Raw genomic sequence first — 18,116 nt, forward strand, 5'->3', positions numbered from 1 at the left:
AATATAGTGAATGAAAATTGCCCTGATATGATGGAACCAGTGGGCAAATAGCTGTTTAAAAGAAGACCTTGATCCTCTCCTGAATGGAATCCCAAAATGAAAACACCAAGGAATATTATGAGCAGACTCCAGAACTGTCAGGTAAAAGAGAAAATCCTGCAAGCAGCCAGAAAGCCACAATTTAAAAACCAAGAAGCCACAATAAGGATTACACAGGACCTGAATGCATCAACATTAAGGGATTGAAAGACCTGGACTATGATATTCCAAAAATCATGGGAGTTTGGAAAGCAGCCAAGAATTCACTAATTATCAAAACTGAGTCTTTTCTTCCAGGGAAAAAGATGGACATTTAATGAAATAGGGGACATCCAATTTTTTTTTCATGAAAAATAAAGTTAAATAGAAAATTTAGACTTCAAACAGGAGACTCAAGAGATAATTGAAAAGATAAAAAGGGAAAAGAAAAAAAGTCTTCCAATAATATGAACCTAACTACTTCTGACCTAGGAAAAATATTGTCATAACTCTTGAAATTTTAACTCTATTAGAGAGAATATACTTAGCCAGAAGTAATGAACACTCATGACTTGTCTATGATTCTCATAGAATGATTTAAAAATATTATCTCCTTAGAAAGGGGGGTCACTAAAGAGATGGGAGGATAAAGAACATTGAATGGGGTAAATCACATCACATGAAGAGGTGCAAAGGACCTACAGTAATAAGGGAAGAACAAAGGATGCGAGAACTGCCTGAATTTTACTCTCATCAAATTTGGTTCAAAGAAGGATTAACACAAGCACATTCAGTTAAACTTAGAAATGTATCATACCTTTCAAGTATTAAAAGGGGAAGGAGGGGTGGGGAAGAAGAAAAAATAACTGAAGATAGGGAAGAGAGAAGGGGCAAATGGAAAGGGGGGAAGAAGAGGGGAGGGGAGGGAGAGAAAGAAGGGGCAAACACACAGAAGTAAGTGGTATTTAGAAAGAGAAATATTTGGGTAAAGGTGAAAAAAGGGGGAAAATACAAAGACAGATGATAGCTTGGAAGGCAATAAAGAAGTTAGTAATTATTACTTTGAAAGTGAATGGGGGGCGGGTAGATGGCACAATGGATAGAGCACTGGTGTTGGAGTCAGGAGTGCCTGATCCAACCTCAGACACTTAATAATTACCTAGGCATGTGGCTTTGGGCAAGCCACTTAACCCTATTGCCTTGAAAATCTTTAAAAAAAAGTAAGGGAAAGGGATGAGCTCTCCTATAAAACATAAGCTTTTAGCAGAGTGGATTAAAAACCAGAATCCTACAATATCTTGTTTGCAAGCAACTCATTTGAAGCTGAGAGTTACATATAGTGTAAAAGTAAAAGGTTGGAGCAGGCTATATTATGCTTCGGCTGAAGTGAAAAAGGCAGGGGTAGCAATTCTTATCCCAGAGCAAGCAGCTGAAAAATGTATTTCATTAAAAGAGATAAGGAAAGAAACCATATCCTCTTAAAAGGTAACATAGACAATGAAACAATTTCAATACTAAATATATATATATATATATATATATATATATATAGTATATAAATTCTTAGAGGAGAAACTGAATGAGTAACAGGAAAATGTAGGAGACCTCAACCTCCTGCTCAAAGAATTAGACAAATTTAACCATAAAATAAACAAGAAGGAAGTTAAGGAGGTAAATAGAATATTAGAAAACCTAGACTTGATAGACCTTTGGAAAAAATTGAACAGGGATAGAAAGGAATATACTTTTTTTTTCTGAAGTACATGGCATGTTCACAAAAATTGACCATGTTCTAAGGAATAAAAACCTCATAATCAAGTCCAGGAAGGCAGAAATCTTCCTTCTAAGACCATAATGCATTAAAAATAACATGCAATACTAGGCCATGGAGAGGTAGACTTACAAGTAACTGGAAATTAAATAGCATCATTTTAAAGAATGAGAGGATAAAACAACAAATTATACATAGAATTAATGATTTCATCCTAGATAATGAGAATAATGAGACAAAGTAACAACATTTATGGGATATAATCAAAGCAGGTATTAGGGGATATATTATGTCTCTAAATGCTTACATGAATAAAGTAGATGTAGAAAGCCATGATACCTGATCTAGGTTCCACAAGGTTGTCTGAAGTCAGATCCAGGGTTTCACCTGTAATGAGGCCCAAGGTGAGGGTCTGAGGCCAGCTTCAGGTTTTATTAGTGATGGGACCCAAGATTTTGTGCAACTTCCTGTGATCCAGGACTATGTCTTCTACAGGTATGAGCTAGTCACATACACTAATGAACAACTAGATTAATCATGGCAAACACCTGTGAACACTCTACCTTGATATTATGTAATGATATGTTCTCTCGATAAGAATAATAAGTATTTTAATAATCAAGTGAAGTAGACAGTTATTTCCTGCTGTAGTTATAGTATAAATATCCTGGACCCTTGATCAATAAATGAAGTTGTCTATGACTTGCTGCCTAGCTCAATTACTTCTCACATTGCCACAAACACACACCTATGTATTCTAGCATCACATAGAGAAAGAAGAAATCAACGAACTAAGCAGGCGACTAAAAAAAATAGAGAAAAAATCAAATAAAAATCCACAATTAAATACTTAATTAGAAATTCTAAAAATTAAAGGAGAAATTAATAAAATTGATAGCAAGATGAGTATTGAACTGATAAACAAAACCATAAGTTGATTTTATGAATAAACCAATAAAATAGATATACATTTGGTTAATTTGATTTTAAAAAGTAAAAAAGAAAACCAAATTACTAATATCATAATGAAAAAAGTGAACTCACCACTTATGAGGAAGTAATTAAACTAATAAATTGGAACCATTTTGCCCAACTGTGTGCCAATAAGTTAATCTAAATGAAATGTATGAATATTTATAAAAATATAAGTTTCCTAGTTTAAATGAAAAGGAAATAATATACCTAAATAACCCCATCACATAAAAAGAAATTCAACAAGCCATCAATTAACTGCCTAAGAAAAAAATCTCAAGGGCTAGATGGATTCACAAGTGAATTCTACCAAGCATTTAAGGAACAATGAGGGAAGATGAAACTCTGCGTAATTCCTTCTATGACACAATATGGAGCTAATACCTAAAACAGGAAGAGTCAAAACAAAGAAAGAAAATTATAGACCAATTCCTCTAATGAATAAAGATGCAAAAACTGAAATAAAATGATCTTGGCAAAGTGATTACAGCAAGTTATCACTAGGGTTATATGAGCAAGCATGATTTATTTCAGTTCAGGGTTGGCTCAATAGTAGGAAAATTCAGTAAAATTGACTACAACAATTACAAAACTAATATAAATTATATGATTATCTCAATATATGCTGAAAAAGTCTTTGATGGAATACAACATCCTTTCCTACTAAAAACACTAGATAGCATAGGAATAAATGGATTGTTCCATAGAATAATAAGCAGTATTTATCTGAAACCATGAACAAGCATTATATGTAATGGGTATGAGCTAAAAAACGTTCCTAATAAGATCAGGGATGAAACAAGGATGATCATTATCATAACTACTATTCAATATTATATTAGAAATGTTAACTTTAGCAGCAATTGAAAAAATGAATTGAAGGAACTAGAATTGGGAATCAATAAACAAAACTCTTACTCTTTGCAGTTGATATAATGGTATGCCTGGAGAACACTAAATAATCATTTAAAAAACTCCTGGAAACAATTAATAACTTTAGTAAAATTACAGGATATAAAATAAACCCACACAAATCCTCATCATTTCTATGTATTATTAGCAAGATACAGCAGCAAGAGAAATCCCATTTAAAATAACTTCAGATTACATAAAATACTTGGGAGTCTACCTGTCAAGGCACTCAGAAACATTATGAAAACAATAATGAAATATTTTTTGCACCACTAAAATCAGATTTAAATAACTGTTCAAATGTCTAGTGCTCATGGATAGGCCAAACTAGTATAATAAAAATGACAATTCTCCATAAATTATACTACTTCCTTAGTGCCTTATCAATCAAACTTACAAAAAATTACTTTAATGAGCTAGAAAAAATTTGTAACTAAAGTCATATAGAGAAACAAAAAGTCAAGAATATCCAGGAATTTAAGGGGAAAAAAAAGAACATAAGAAGGTGGCTCAGTTCGATCTAAAATTATATTATAAACCATCAGTCATCAAAACTGTCTGGTAGTAGAGGTGTCTAGGTGGCATAGTGGATAGAGAAAACTGGCCCTGGCATCAGGAGTACCTCAGTTCAAATCAAGCCTCAGACAATTAATAATTACCTAGCTGTGTGGCCTTGGTTAAGCCACTTAACCCCATTGCCTTGCAAAAACTAAAACAAAACAAAACAAAACAAAACAAAATAACCAAACAAACTAAACTATCTGTTACCAGCTAAGAAATAGAGTTTTGGATCAGTGGAATAGACTAAGAAATGCTTATAGTAATCAGCTGTTTCATAAAGCCTGAGTTCAGTTTCTGGGATAGGAACTCACTCTTTGATAAAAACTATTGGGAAAATTGGAAGTCAGTATGGCAGAAACTTGAATTAGACCAACATTTCACACACTATGCCATGATAAGATCAAAATGGCTATAGGATTTAGACATAAAAGACAATATTATAAGCAAACTAGGAGAACAAAGAATAGTTTACTCGTCAGATCTATGGAAAGGGGGAACAGTTTATGAAAAAGGAAGGGATAGAGAGCATCATAAAAAGCAAATGGACAATTTTTTTTAGGTTTGTACAAGGCAAATGGGGTTAAGTGACTTGCCCAAGCCACACAGGTAGGTAATTATTAAGTGTCTGAGACTGGATTTGAACCCAGGTACTCTTGACTCCAAGGCCGGTGCTTTATCCACTATGCCACCTAGCTGCCTGCAAATGGACAATTTTGATTACATTAAATTATAAAGCTTTTGTACAACAAAGCCACTGTAACTAAGATCAAAAGAAATGCAGTAAATTTGGAAACAACTTTTACAACTAATATTTCTGACAAAGGATTAATTTCTAAAATATATATAGAGAACTAAGTCCAATTTATAAATTGTGAAATGGCCAAGATATGTAAAGACAATTTGTAGATGAGGAAATCAAAACTATAGGCATATGAAAAATTGTTATAAATATGATTGATTAGAGAAATATAAATTGAACTATCTCTGAGGTACCACTTCATACCTCTCAGATTGGCTAATATGACCAGAAAAGTAAATAATCAATGTGGGAAGGGATGTGGGAAATCTGGGACACTAATGCACTGTTGGTGGAGCTGTGAAATGATCCAACTTTTCTGGAGACTGATTTGGAATTATGCCCAAAGGACAATAAAAATGTGCAAATACTTTGATCCAGCAATAACACTAAAGCTTCTCTACCTTGAAAAAATCTTGAAAAAGGGTACAAACATCACTTGTATAAAATATTTATAGAATTGGAAATTGAGAAGATGTCCATCAATTGGGGAAGGGCTAAACAAATTGTGTCATATGTATGTGATGGAACACTATTGTTCTATTTGAAATAAGAAGGGATGACATTTCAGACAGAAGTCTGGAATAACTTACATGAACTGAGGCTGAGTGAAATAAGCAGAAGCAGAAGAACATTGTACATCCTAACAGCAACATGGGGCTGATGATCAAACTTAAAGGACTTGCTCATTCCATCAGTGAAATAATCAGGTACAATTTCAGGGTATCTGTGATGGAGAATACCATCTCTGTCCAGATAAAGAATTGTGGAGTTTAAAGAAAGGATAAAGATCATTACCTAAAACTTTTAATGAAGTTGTCTCATGTGCTACATAATTTAATTTCTCTAATATTTTATTTCTTCCTCAAAGCTATCTTTTTTCACTCAACACATTAAAATTTCATCAATGTAAGCATGGAAACAATGTAAAAATGATCAATTGTCATCTGTGGTGGGGAGGGAGGGCGAGGACTGAGGGAAGGAGTGGGGAAGAAATTGTAAAAAAACGATAGGTAGAAAACTAGTGTATATAATTGGAAAACAAAAAAATATAAAAATAGTAAATATTTGATAAATTTTTTTATAAATTATTCAAGATTCTGGATTAGAAGATAGCTCCATTATAGAGAAATAGTATCTATTCTTGGTTCTAGCACAATTGTCTTTCATTCAAGAAAGTTAATAGAATAAGCCTCTTTTCCCATGATTTAAAAGTCTCTAATTGCTTCACTATCTGGATGCGAAAAATTTCTTAAATACATACTTTAATATAATTATTGCTTGAAAATTAATTTAAGAAAAGATACTTAATATAACCCTTGATTGTATTTTTCTTTCTCATCCTTGATTACGTTTGATACCTTGATATGGACATTTTCAATATTTTTTATGTTCTTATCTAATACAGTAGGCTCTACTGGTCGCTTCACTGATTGACACACTTACTATAAATACATTTTCATCCTTCTGATTCTTACAACTCACATCTTCATTAAATGAAATGGAATAGTGTCATATGGAAAAAACCACAGGAACTACAGCAAACATAACAAATATGCATATATACATAAACTTAGAACATATATATGTATATACTTATATGTGTATATATATGTATATATATATATATATAGATATAGATATAAAACCTATTTCTTATAATCTAATGGTTTCTCAACAAGAATAGCAACTTTATGGTTGTATTTGTAACAGTATAAAATTTTTATCTTCAGTGAACAGCAATATATTTATATTTTATGATTACAGGTGTAATTCACATCACAAATTGAACTAGGATATATCCAACATCATGGATATTTGAGCTTATAACATCAGAAATGCGAATGTTATTGCTTACTAAACATTATTTTCCAATTATCTGGGTATGTAAATATATGCATGTCATATAGAGACTAACTATAATACTTTGAAAAAACCCAATTTTATCAGTGTTGGTGATTTTTCCATTGATGTATTGTAATTATTCTTAAGTTAGAAAATGGTCATCAAATTCTTCCATGGAAAAGGAAAAACAATTTTCTTGGTAACAAATAGTCTGTTAATGAACTTCTTTGAAGGTTAAACACATTGCTCATCTTTTGGATCCTGTACACAAATCCCTGACAACTTTGCAGGCCTTGCTAAAGCTTTTGCTTTGATAGTCTTCAATATTGCAACAGTACAGCTTTAATCTTGAAGTAATGCTATAGTGAAGAATATGAATCTGTGTAGAAAACTTTAATTAGTGACTTTTCAGTTTTTTTCTCTACTCCTTAATTCACCACCTATCTCTATATTACTTTCTTCAAGTTTCTGAATATCTAGATATAAAATATGTTCCATCTGTTCATATTTATAATGAAGCCTTTTTAACTTTTTTTCATAGAAAGGAACAGATTAGAAGTGATTTTTTATTAGTAAATTTGAAGATATTTAACAATATAAAATATATTTCTATAAATAAGGCATAGTGAATCTACTTAACTTCAAATCATATATATATTATATATAATACATACATATAGCCCCATGCTTTTAAAACATATTCTTGATAACTTTTGATTTATATAATTTTATTTCTTATTTTTTTCCTCTTTATCCACTTAGATCTTCCTCTTTTTTAATGCGATGTTTAAAACTGGAGAGAGCTTAGACTAGAGCTTGAGCAAGTCCTGGGAACTTAGGAATTCTGGATTTTGTATTCCTTTATTTCTTAATCAGTTTTTAGATCTAAATAGTCCCTAACATATAATTTCTAAATCCATGAAATATGAATAGAGATGATTTGGAGGGTCCATTCTACTCTGAAATACTATGATTCTGTCTTCTCTCTCCATCAGAAGTATGCAAGTCAGTGAAAGTATACACACACACACACACACACAAACACACACAGTGATTTTAGTTCTTTGTGAAATAAATTAATAATTACTTTATATAACATCAATTTCCATGATTAAGCTTAATGATCTATAGTCAGAAAAATGAAATTATTAGAAGTAGCTCATATGTCACTATGCTCTTCAAGGCACTGCAATCTAACTCAATGCAGTAAAGTGAAAATATCTCAGAGCATTTTCTTTTTCCCATCACAATTTAGCTCATATGCTTTATTTTCATATTTTCTGAGACATGAGAATTTCTGGTATATAATGGGTCCATTGTTTAGAGGACTTCAGTAAATCATGATCTCACTGATTTAGGTGTTCCTTCCAATAGTACAGATTGAAACATACCTCCCTCACTTCATCCTGAAGTACCAACCATACTTGAAAGTACCAAAAGGGAGACCTCTAGTAAAATTGATGTCTTCTTTGGTTCTATTGATTTTATATGTACCTCTAGATTACATGATCTGTGCATGTACAGTCAATCACTATTACTATGTGAGTGGAACATGAGCATTTTTGTGATTTTTATTCCTACATCTCCAATGATATATATTATAGCACTCTTTTTCTATTGGTAATATATGAGCCCATCTACATCTACCAAGTAACTTGTCAATGTCACTTAGGTGACATTTGAATTTGTTCCCTTGAAGATTATAATATTCTCTAATTCACACACATATATGTATATGTATATATATTACAGAAGAATATTGGAATTAAAGAGGGCAGACATTTGTTTTAGAAAGTATATTGGGTCATTGCAAAATAGGTTCATTGTAAAATAGACACTGCAATATTGTAATATTTACAGAGCATTTTTTCTTCATCTCAAAAACCAAATATGTTTAAAACTTTATAACTTTGTAAAGTTTAAAACTTAAAATTTTATAAGCTATATAAATTTAATCAATAATATTATTAATATCATTAATTAATTAAAAATTGAGTTTGCTATATAATTTGGAATCTGTCATCTGTCAAAAATAAATGTAGTGATTACTAGCTTTGAAGGTTATCCATCCAACTCCATATTTTGGACTGAATGTAGAGATTAACTTCCAGAATAAATGTTATTCTAAGTAATAAATTAGTTTTTCCTGTACCTGTTTGGGTACAGATGATACTTATTATCCACCCCTCACTTCTCCTTAATCTCCTTTAACTTATGAAAGCATTTTTTTCTATAAAATGTGTGAAGTAGGTACTTTTTGCTTTTATTGGCCTATTTGTACAAAATCTTATATCAGGGTTAGTTGTTAAAATGATATCATTGTAAAATATTTGTAGGAAATCAATAATAATATAGGATTGATTGAATTTTTTATATACTGGTTCATGGAAATTATTGATAGCTGTTTTCTTAGTATTTCTTAGTCTTTTTATTTTAAAATATTTAATTCACAAGAAAACAAGAATAACAATAGTTAATACTTTCTTTAACAGCAATCATATTACAGAACACCTTACTAAAAGAATTAAATTAATAATGGTCATGTTGGTCACTATTTTTAGATAGGCCAGGTTGTGATGGCTTTGGACCTGCTTGCACTACTTTGATTTCTCAGTCCTTTCCAAGGTTATACCCACCTGCATGAGCTATATTCTACTCTTTTGCCCATCTTTACCTCAGTTTAATTTAGTATAAACTGTCCTCTTCTTTTGAGTTCTCCTTCTCCTTATGATGTACTGATCTCGTTCTATCAAAGCTTAGCTTTGAATCATTTCTGTCTTTTTGCTTCTATCTATATGCTGATGAACAAAACCAAAGAAAATCTATGTCACAAAAACCTGAGGTCATATATTTAGTAGCTACATGACACTGGGAAAGTCACTTAATATCTCTATATCATTTTATTCTACTATAAAATGGGAAAATAGAAGAACTGAACTCAAAGAGTTGTTTGAGGATCTTATAAAATTAAATGAGATGTTATTAATAGATCACATGGTACAGTATTTGCTACATATGCATTTTAATATCTTTCCAATTTCTGCTCCTTGACTCTCTTCTACCTATCTGAATGCTTTTCTCAATCTCCTTTGCTGGGTCTTCATCTAGGTTATTCCCACTAAAAATCAGTATTATTACAGGGCTCTCCTAGGTTATATTCTCATTCTCTACTATTTAATTGGGTGATCTCATTCATTCCTATGCATTAAATTATCATCTCTATGCTGATTATTCTCAAATCAATTTCTCCATTCCTGATACTTTTATCTCTACTCTCTTTTCTAACTGCTTGTTATGTACATAAAACTGAAGATTTCCTAGACATTTTAAACTCAGCATATCTTACGCTGCATCAGGAGATAGTTTCTATATTATTATATACCTTTTATTAAAGATTGGATTATGACTGTGCATCAGAAATATTGAAGAGAATTATATTCATATGATGTTGCACTAGGTGGTTTCTAAAGTTTCCTTCAACTAAGATTCTCTAATTCTGTATTCCCATGGACTATTTATATTTTCAGATATCAACAGTTGAAATAATTCCAAAGTGGGAAAAAATTGAACCCATGATTTAGAAGGCATAAGTGACACTAGGGTCAGGACAATCATCCATTCCATCACTTTCCTCCAAGAGAAGATGTAGATTAATGGATTCACCAAGAGTCCCAAAGCCAGATTTAGAAACAGGATTTGAACTCAAATCTTCCTTATTTAGGTAACAGTTCCCTACCAAAGGAGCTATCAATAAAATATTAAAGTATTGAAAGGTACTTGTTTAATCACTAAGGATTTCAGTGCTGTGTTTCATCGAAAATGGTGGGAAGAGAACAATGAAATGTTAATAAATGGAACTTTTATCAAAGAAATAAGATGTGAAAGTTAATGCAGTTTTCATAATGAATGATGCTAGATTAAAATTAATAAATTTGTATTAACACCATTAATAAATTTGTATTAATTATAGAAATAATAAAGAGTAGGAAAATTTTTCCTTCTGTGGAAGTAAAGATAAGAGTAGGAGGTAGGGTCAGAGCATTACAGTTATATTCAGGTTTATAAAGAACTTCCCTTGAACCAAGCAAGCATTAGATTGGTTCAGTTTGGACCCAGAAGGCAGAGCCAGGATCAATAGGTGCAAATTCAAATTTAATCTCAATGTGGGGGAAGTAAAAACAAACTAATAAACAAAAATCTTAATTATTAGATCCTTCCAAGAGTGCAGCTGACTGGTACCAGAGATATTGGAAGTGCTACTCAGAGACTGGACTCTTGCCATGAATGTAATGGATGTAAAAGTGGGTATTTATTTTAGGCATCATTGAAATAGTCTTTGGGGATCTTAATGACTCTCAAAGTGGAAAAAAGTGAATATAAATTTTGAGATCTTGAGGAAAACGAGGTGAAGAGAGTCTGTGACTTAGCTAAGATTGTATAAGTATTTAATAGCAACAGGGACAGAATTTGCACCAAGATCTTCTGACTCCAAATCCTATTCAGTTTTCTCAAAACAAAGCAACTTTTTGTGCGTGTGTTTGTACATGTGTGTGTGTGTGTGTGTATGATTAATTAATGACAAGTGAAATAATTGAAGAAATATATTTCTTTTTTATAAAAGAAAGATTTTATTTATTTTGAATTTTACAGTTTTTTCCCTAATCTTGTTTCCTTCCACTCACCTCAATCAGAAGGCAGTCTGTGAGTCTTTACATTTGCTTCTGTGGTACACATTGATCCTAGATGAATGTGAAGGGAGAGAAATCATATCATTAAGGAAGAAAAATAAAGTAAAAGATAGCAAAATTACATAATAAGATAGTTTAAAAAATTAAAGGTAACATTCTTTGGTCTTTGTTCAAACTCCACAATTCTTATTTGGAATATAGATGGTATTCACCATTGCAGATAAACCAACATTGTGCCTGACTGTTGCACTGATGGAAGGAACAATTTCATTCTCCTAGTTTGCTTATAATTCTGTTTTTATGCCTAAATCCTGTATCCATTTTGATCTTATCTTGGTCTAATCGAAGTTTCTTCCATATTAATATCTAATTTTTCCCCAACAGTTTTTAATCAAAGACAGAGTTCCTATCCCAGAACTGGACTCTTTGGGTTTATCAAACAGCAGTTTACTATAATCATTTCCTACTGTTGCACCTATCTATTCCACTGGCACATCACTCTGTTTCTTAAGCAATACCAGACAGTTTTGATGATATGCTTTATAATATAATTTTAGATCTGGTAGGGCTAAGCCACCTTCTTTTGCACTTTTTTCATTAAATTCCTGGAAATTCTCGCCTTGATATTTCTCCTTATGAATTTACTTACTGTTGAGTCCCTTTTCCAGATTCTTATTTTGAGTCCCCTTCTGGACTCCTTCAATCTTCTCCAGGCAAGGGTTGGAGGGATAGGAGACAGACAAGGAAGACAAGGAAGACAAGTTTCTCCCTATGCACCAAGGTTTCCAAGTTCTCCAAAGTCTCCATTTACTGAACCAAATACCAGCACTTAAATACCTCTCCAGTATCTAATCTACTCCCACTCCCATGGCAATTAGTAAGAAAAGGCTCAGTTTCTAAAGGACACCAGGTGAATATAATTTACAGTGCTCTCATGCACAACAGGCTCTAACATATTCCCCTTCTTGTCTTTTTTGTAAAGCAAAATTATTACATAATGAATGCCACAAAAGTTGAAAACAAAAGTTCAAAAATATTTTAAACAAATGTCCTTGAAATACATATGATCCCCAACTTAAAAAGATTACAAAATTTTTTCTTTTGTCAATAAAAATCCTTTCAAAGCAATTGAAAAATTGAAATTAAAAGGAGTAACATTTAACTTTAGCTGTTTCAGAGTTTAGATACTAACATACTCTCAACACAGCTCTTTTTTTATTTCAAACTTATCAAGGTGAAATTGTTGGACACCCTGATGGACACCAAAATCTCAAAATATAGAAACATTTATCTACCTCTCCAGGCCAGTGGAGAGATGTAAAAACATGCTATTGATGATTAAATACACACACACACACACACACACACACACACACACACACAAAAACACACACCAAAATATTAGCCGTAAGCACAGGCTTCCTTCAAAACACAAAATCTAAATTTCCCAATCCCAGAAAAAAAATCTTCCCCATTTTTCTTAACTAATTAATCATGAAGCTTCCTAATTAATGACCTATTGAAAACATAGTCATTGCTCAACCCCACCCCCTTCCTCTTCAAACCAGGAGGAAGGCATGGGTGTCCCTTTATTTCAAGAAAAAGTTTTTGGAGGGGTCTTGTCCTTGTACTGAAGTCTGCATTCCATCTGAGACTTAAATCTGAGTCTTCCAAAAAGGAAGATTTCCATTCTCCCTCTCAGCTCCCTCTGCAGAGGGTGGGAAGGGAAGATAATATGAGAAAACCTTTAAAATTACTTGAGATGTTGACAGTACAATTTACAGTTGTTGCATTTTGTAAACAGTAGTCAACACCATTATGGAGAGTTAAATTCATGGTGGGTGTCAAGGTCTGCATCAGAGTCTGCATCAGATTCCAAGCCAGTGAAAAAAAGGTCTATGCAGCAGGTGGCAGGTCCAGGGGGGAGAGTCAGGCCCAGAGCATACAGTATGATTAGGCAGGCAGTTGTGGCCAAAAAGAACAACAAGCAGGTTCTCAGCATCCCATCCATGTTGCTGACCCTCAGCAGCAGATTGCTGATTGAGAAAGAAGCTCTGTTCCCTGGGGGCACTGTCTTAGAGACTCTACTTCTCACTGACTCCTCAATGTTGAATACTATTTGTCTCTTTTCACCTTCATTTTACACCTCTTTCTTTAAAATTATTGCCCTAGTAACAAATCAACCTGCTACTTTCTCCAGAGTTCTCTTCACTGGGATATCACCTGGTTCTCATGCTTGTATCTACTGTGTCTTTATTTTGGACTTCGCTCAGATAACTCCACCTCTGTATCCCTGTACAGATGCCATATGTTGAGTCCTTGTTCCAGACTCTTATGTTGAGTCTTCTTCTGGACTCCCTCAATCTTCCCCAGATGAATGTTGGAGGGGCAGGAGACAAGGAAGACAAAGAAGACATATTTCTCCCAACACAACAAGGACTCCAAGCTCTCTGTTTATTGAAGCAAATACCAGTGCTTAAAGACCTCCCCACTTCCACTCCTGTGGCACTTAGTAAGAAAAGGCTCTGGTGTTCAAGGAAACCAGGTGAAGATAATTTACAGTGCTCCCATACACAAAAGTCCCTAACAACTTAAATAATTTTTCTAACTTGTTAAAGTAATTTTTTTTGGAATTTTGATTGGTAAGGCACTAAACAAATAGTTTAATTTTGGTAGACTTGTCATTTTTATAATATTAGCTCAGCCTATCTATGAGTAGTTGATATTTTCCCAGTTATTTAAATCTGATTTCATTTGTGTTAGAAGTGTTTTGTAATTGTTTTCAAAAAGTTTCTGAGTCTGTCTTGGCACGTAGACTCCCAGGAATTTTATATTGTTTGAAGTTACTTTGAATAGCATTTCTTCTCTTTCTAGCTCTTTCTAGCTCTTTCTTCTGCATCTTGCTAGTCATATATATGTGTGTATATATATATATACACATATATATGAATGTTGAGGAATTGTGAGGGTTTATTTTATATCCTGCGACTTTGTGAAAATTGCTAATTTTTTCTATTAGTTTTTTACATGATCTTTGTTGGATTCTGTAGGTATACCATCATGTCATCTGCAAAGAGTGAGAGCTTTGTCTCCTCCTTGCCAATTCTAATTCCTTCAATTTCTTTTTCTTCTATTATTGCTGAAGCTAACATTTCTAATACAAATGTGAATAGTAGCAGTGATAATGGGTAGCTTTGTTTCATCCCTGATCTTATTGGGAATGCCTTTAGCCTATCCACATTGCATATAATGCTTGTTTATGGTTTCCAATAGATACTGCTAATTATTCTAAGGAACAATCCATTTATTCCTACACTCTACTGTTTTTATTAGGAATTGGTGCTGTGTCAAAAGCTTTTTTCAACATCTCTTGATACAATCATGATTTCTGATAGGTTTGTTATTAATAAGATTAATTATACTAATGGTTTTCCTAATATTGAACCAACCCTACATTCCTGGGGATAAATCCTACTTTTTCATAATGTATTATCTTAGGGATAACATGTTGTAATCATTTTGCTAAGATTTTATTTAATATTTTTGCATCTATATTCATCAGGGAGATAGACCTATAATTTCCTTTCTCTGTTGTGACTCTTCCTGGTTTAAATCAGCAAACATATTGGTGTCATCGAAAGAGTTAAGCAGAGTTTAACTTCACCTTTTCTCCACAGTTTATATAGAAGTAGAACCAAGTTCCTTAAATGTTTGATAGAATTCATTTTTGATTCCATCTGGTCCTCAAGATTTTTTTTATTGAGTTCAATAATAGATTGTTGAATTTCTTTCTCTCAGATAGAGTTATTTAGGTATTTAATTTCCTCTTCATTTAACTTGGGCAACTTATTTTTTTAAAATATTCATCCATTTCACTTAGATTATCAAATTCATTGGTATAAAGTTGGGCAAAATAACTCTTGGTTTTATTTATAAGTACAATAATTTTCTTGCTTTTGATTTTTTTAATTTCTCCTTTAATATTTAGAATTTCTTATTTAATATTTAATTGGAGATTTCTAATATGTTCATTCTCTAATTTTTAGTTGCATATTTAGTTCATTGATTTCCTCTTTCTCTAATTTATTCATTTCAGAATTTAAAGATATATTAGATCCCCTGATAGCTGCCTTGGGTGTTTTCCCTAAGTTTTGGTATGTTGTTTCATTATTGTCATTATCTAGGATGAAATAATTAATTCTTTCTATAATTTGTTGTTTGATCCACTCATTCTTCAAAAGTAGGTTATTTAGATTCCAAAGAGTTTTGGATCTATATCTCTCTGGCCCAATATTGTGTGTGATATTTATGGCATTACAATCTAAGAAGGATGTATTCACTATTTCTCTCTTTCTGCAATTTACCGTTAGGTTTTTATGCACTAGTTCATGGTCAGATTTTTTGTAAGTGTTATATAATGCAAAAAAGTATATTCCTTTCTATCTCCATTCAATTTACTCATTAAATCTATCCTCTATAGGTTTGCTAACAATCTATTTACCTCCTTAACTTCCTTCTTTTTAATTTTATGATTAGATTTATCTAAATCTGAAAGGGGGTGGTTGACATCTCCCACTAGTAGAGTTTCCCTGTCTATGTCTTCTTATAACTCCTTCAACTTCTCCATGTTATACCCTTGGGTGCATACATATTTAGCATTGAAATTATTTTGCTATCTATGGTACCTTTTAGGAGGATATACTTTCCTTCCTTATCTCTTTTAACATTATGTATTTTTTAGCTGCTTTGTCTGAGATGATTGCTAACTCTGCTTTTTTTCACTTCAACTGAAGTAAAATATATTTTGCTCCAACCTTTTACCTTTACTCTATATGTATTTCTCTGCTTCAAATGAGTTTCTTCTAAGGAGCATATTGTAGGATTCTGATTTTTAATCCGCTCTGCTATTTGCTTATGTTTTAAAGAAGAGATCATTCCATTCACATTCAGAATTATAATTACTAACTCTTTATTGCCTTCTTTGCTATCTTCCTTCTGTTTGTATTTTTCCCCTTTTATCACCATATATATTCCCCAGCATTTTGTTTATGAATATCACCACCTTCAGGGTGTTTGCCCCCTATATCCAAACCTTATCCCCCTTTGTTTCCCCTTCCCCTTTGCCCCTTCTTCCTTTCCTTCCTTCTGTTAGTTCCCTTTTCTTCCCCCCCTCCCTTTTCCCCCTTTTTAGTATTTGAAAGGTAAGATAAATTTCTTAACTTAATTGAGTGTATGTATGTTAACTTTAAGCCAAATCTCATGAGAGTAAGATTCAGGTGGTTCCTACCTCTTCCCATCTTCCCCTCTATTGCAATATGTCCTTTGACCTTCTTAATGTAATTAGATTCACCCCTTTCACCTCCATCCTCCCTTCTCCTTACTGTCCTCCTTTTTTAGGAGGTATTGTTTTTAAATCATGCTACCTGAGTCACACAAAATTCATGAGTGTCTCCATGTGGCCAAGTATATTCTCTAATAGAGCTACAGTTCTCAAGAGTTATTTGTATCTTTCTCCCCTGAAGGGATATAGCCAGTTTCATCTTATTGGATAGCAGTTTCATGGATGAGTCATGAGTGTCCATAACTTCTGGTTAAGGATATTCTCTAATAGAGTTATAATTCTCAATAGAATCTTTCTCACAGGTGGAAATATATTTGTACATTGATCCAAATTGAGTGTGATGAGAGAGAAATCATATCCCTAAGGAAGAAACAAAATGTATACAAGATAACAATATCAGACAATAAGATATCTGTTTTTTTTAAATTAAAGGGAATAGTCCTTGAACTTTGTTCAACCTTCATGGCTCTTTATCTGGATACAGATGGTATTCTTCATTGCATACAGCACAAAATTGTCCCTGATTGTTGCATTGATGGAATGAGCAAGTGCATCAAGTTTGAACATCACCCCAATTTTGCTGTTATGGTGTACAGTGTTTTTCTGGTTCTGCTCATGTCACTCAGCATCAGTTCATGCAAATTCCTCCAGGCTTCCCTAAATGCTCATCCCTCCTGGTTTCTAATAGAACAGTAGTGTTTCATGACATACATATACCACAGTTTGCAAAGCCATTCCCCAATTGAAGGACATTTACTTGATTTCCAATTCTTGGCCACCACAAACAGGGTTGCTATGAATATTTTTGTACAAGTGATGTTTTACCCTTTTTCATCATCTCTTCAGGGTATAGAGCCACTAGTGTTATTGCTGGATCAAAGGGTATTCCCCTGTTTGTTGTCCTTTCATGGTAGTTCCAAATTTCTTTCCAGAAAGCTTGGATGATTTTGCAAGTCCACCACCAGATTTCCCACATCCCTTCCAACAATGATCATTATCCTTTCTGGTCATATTGGCCAGTTTGAGAGGTGTGAGGTGGTACCTCAGAGAAGCTTTAATTTGCATTTCTCTAATAATTAAGGATTTAGAGCAATTTTTCATATGACTATGGATTGCTTTGATCTCCTCATCTGTAAATTGCCTTTGCATATCCTTTGACCATTTTTCAATTGGGGAATGGCTGTTTTAAAAAAATTTGACTCAGTTCTCTTT

This window comes from Macrotis lagotis, chromosome 6 (assembly GCF_037893015.1).
Source record: "Macrotis lagotis isolate mMagLag1 chromosome 6, bilby.v1.9.chrom.fasta, whole genome shotgun sequence".
NCBI lineage: Eukaryota > Metazoa > Chordata > Mammalia > Peramelemorphia > Peramelidae > Macrotis > Macrotis lagotis.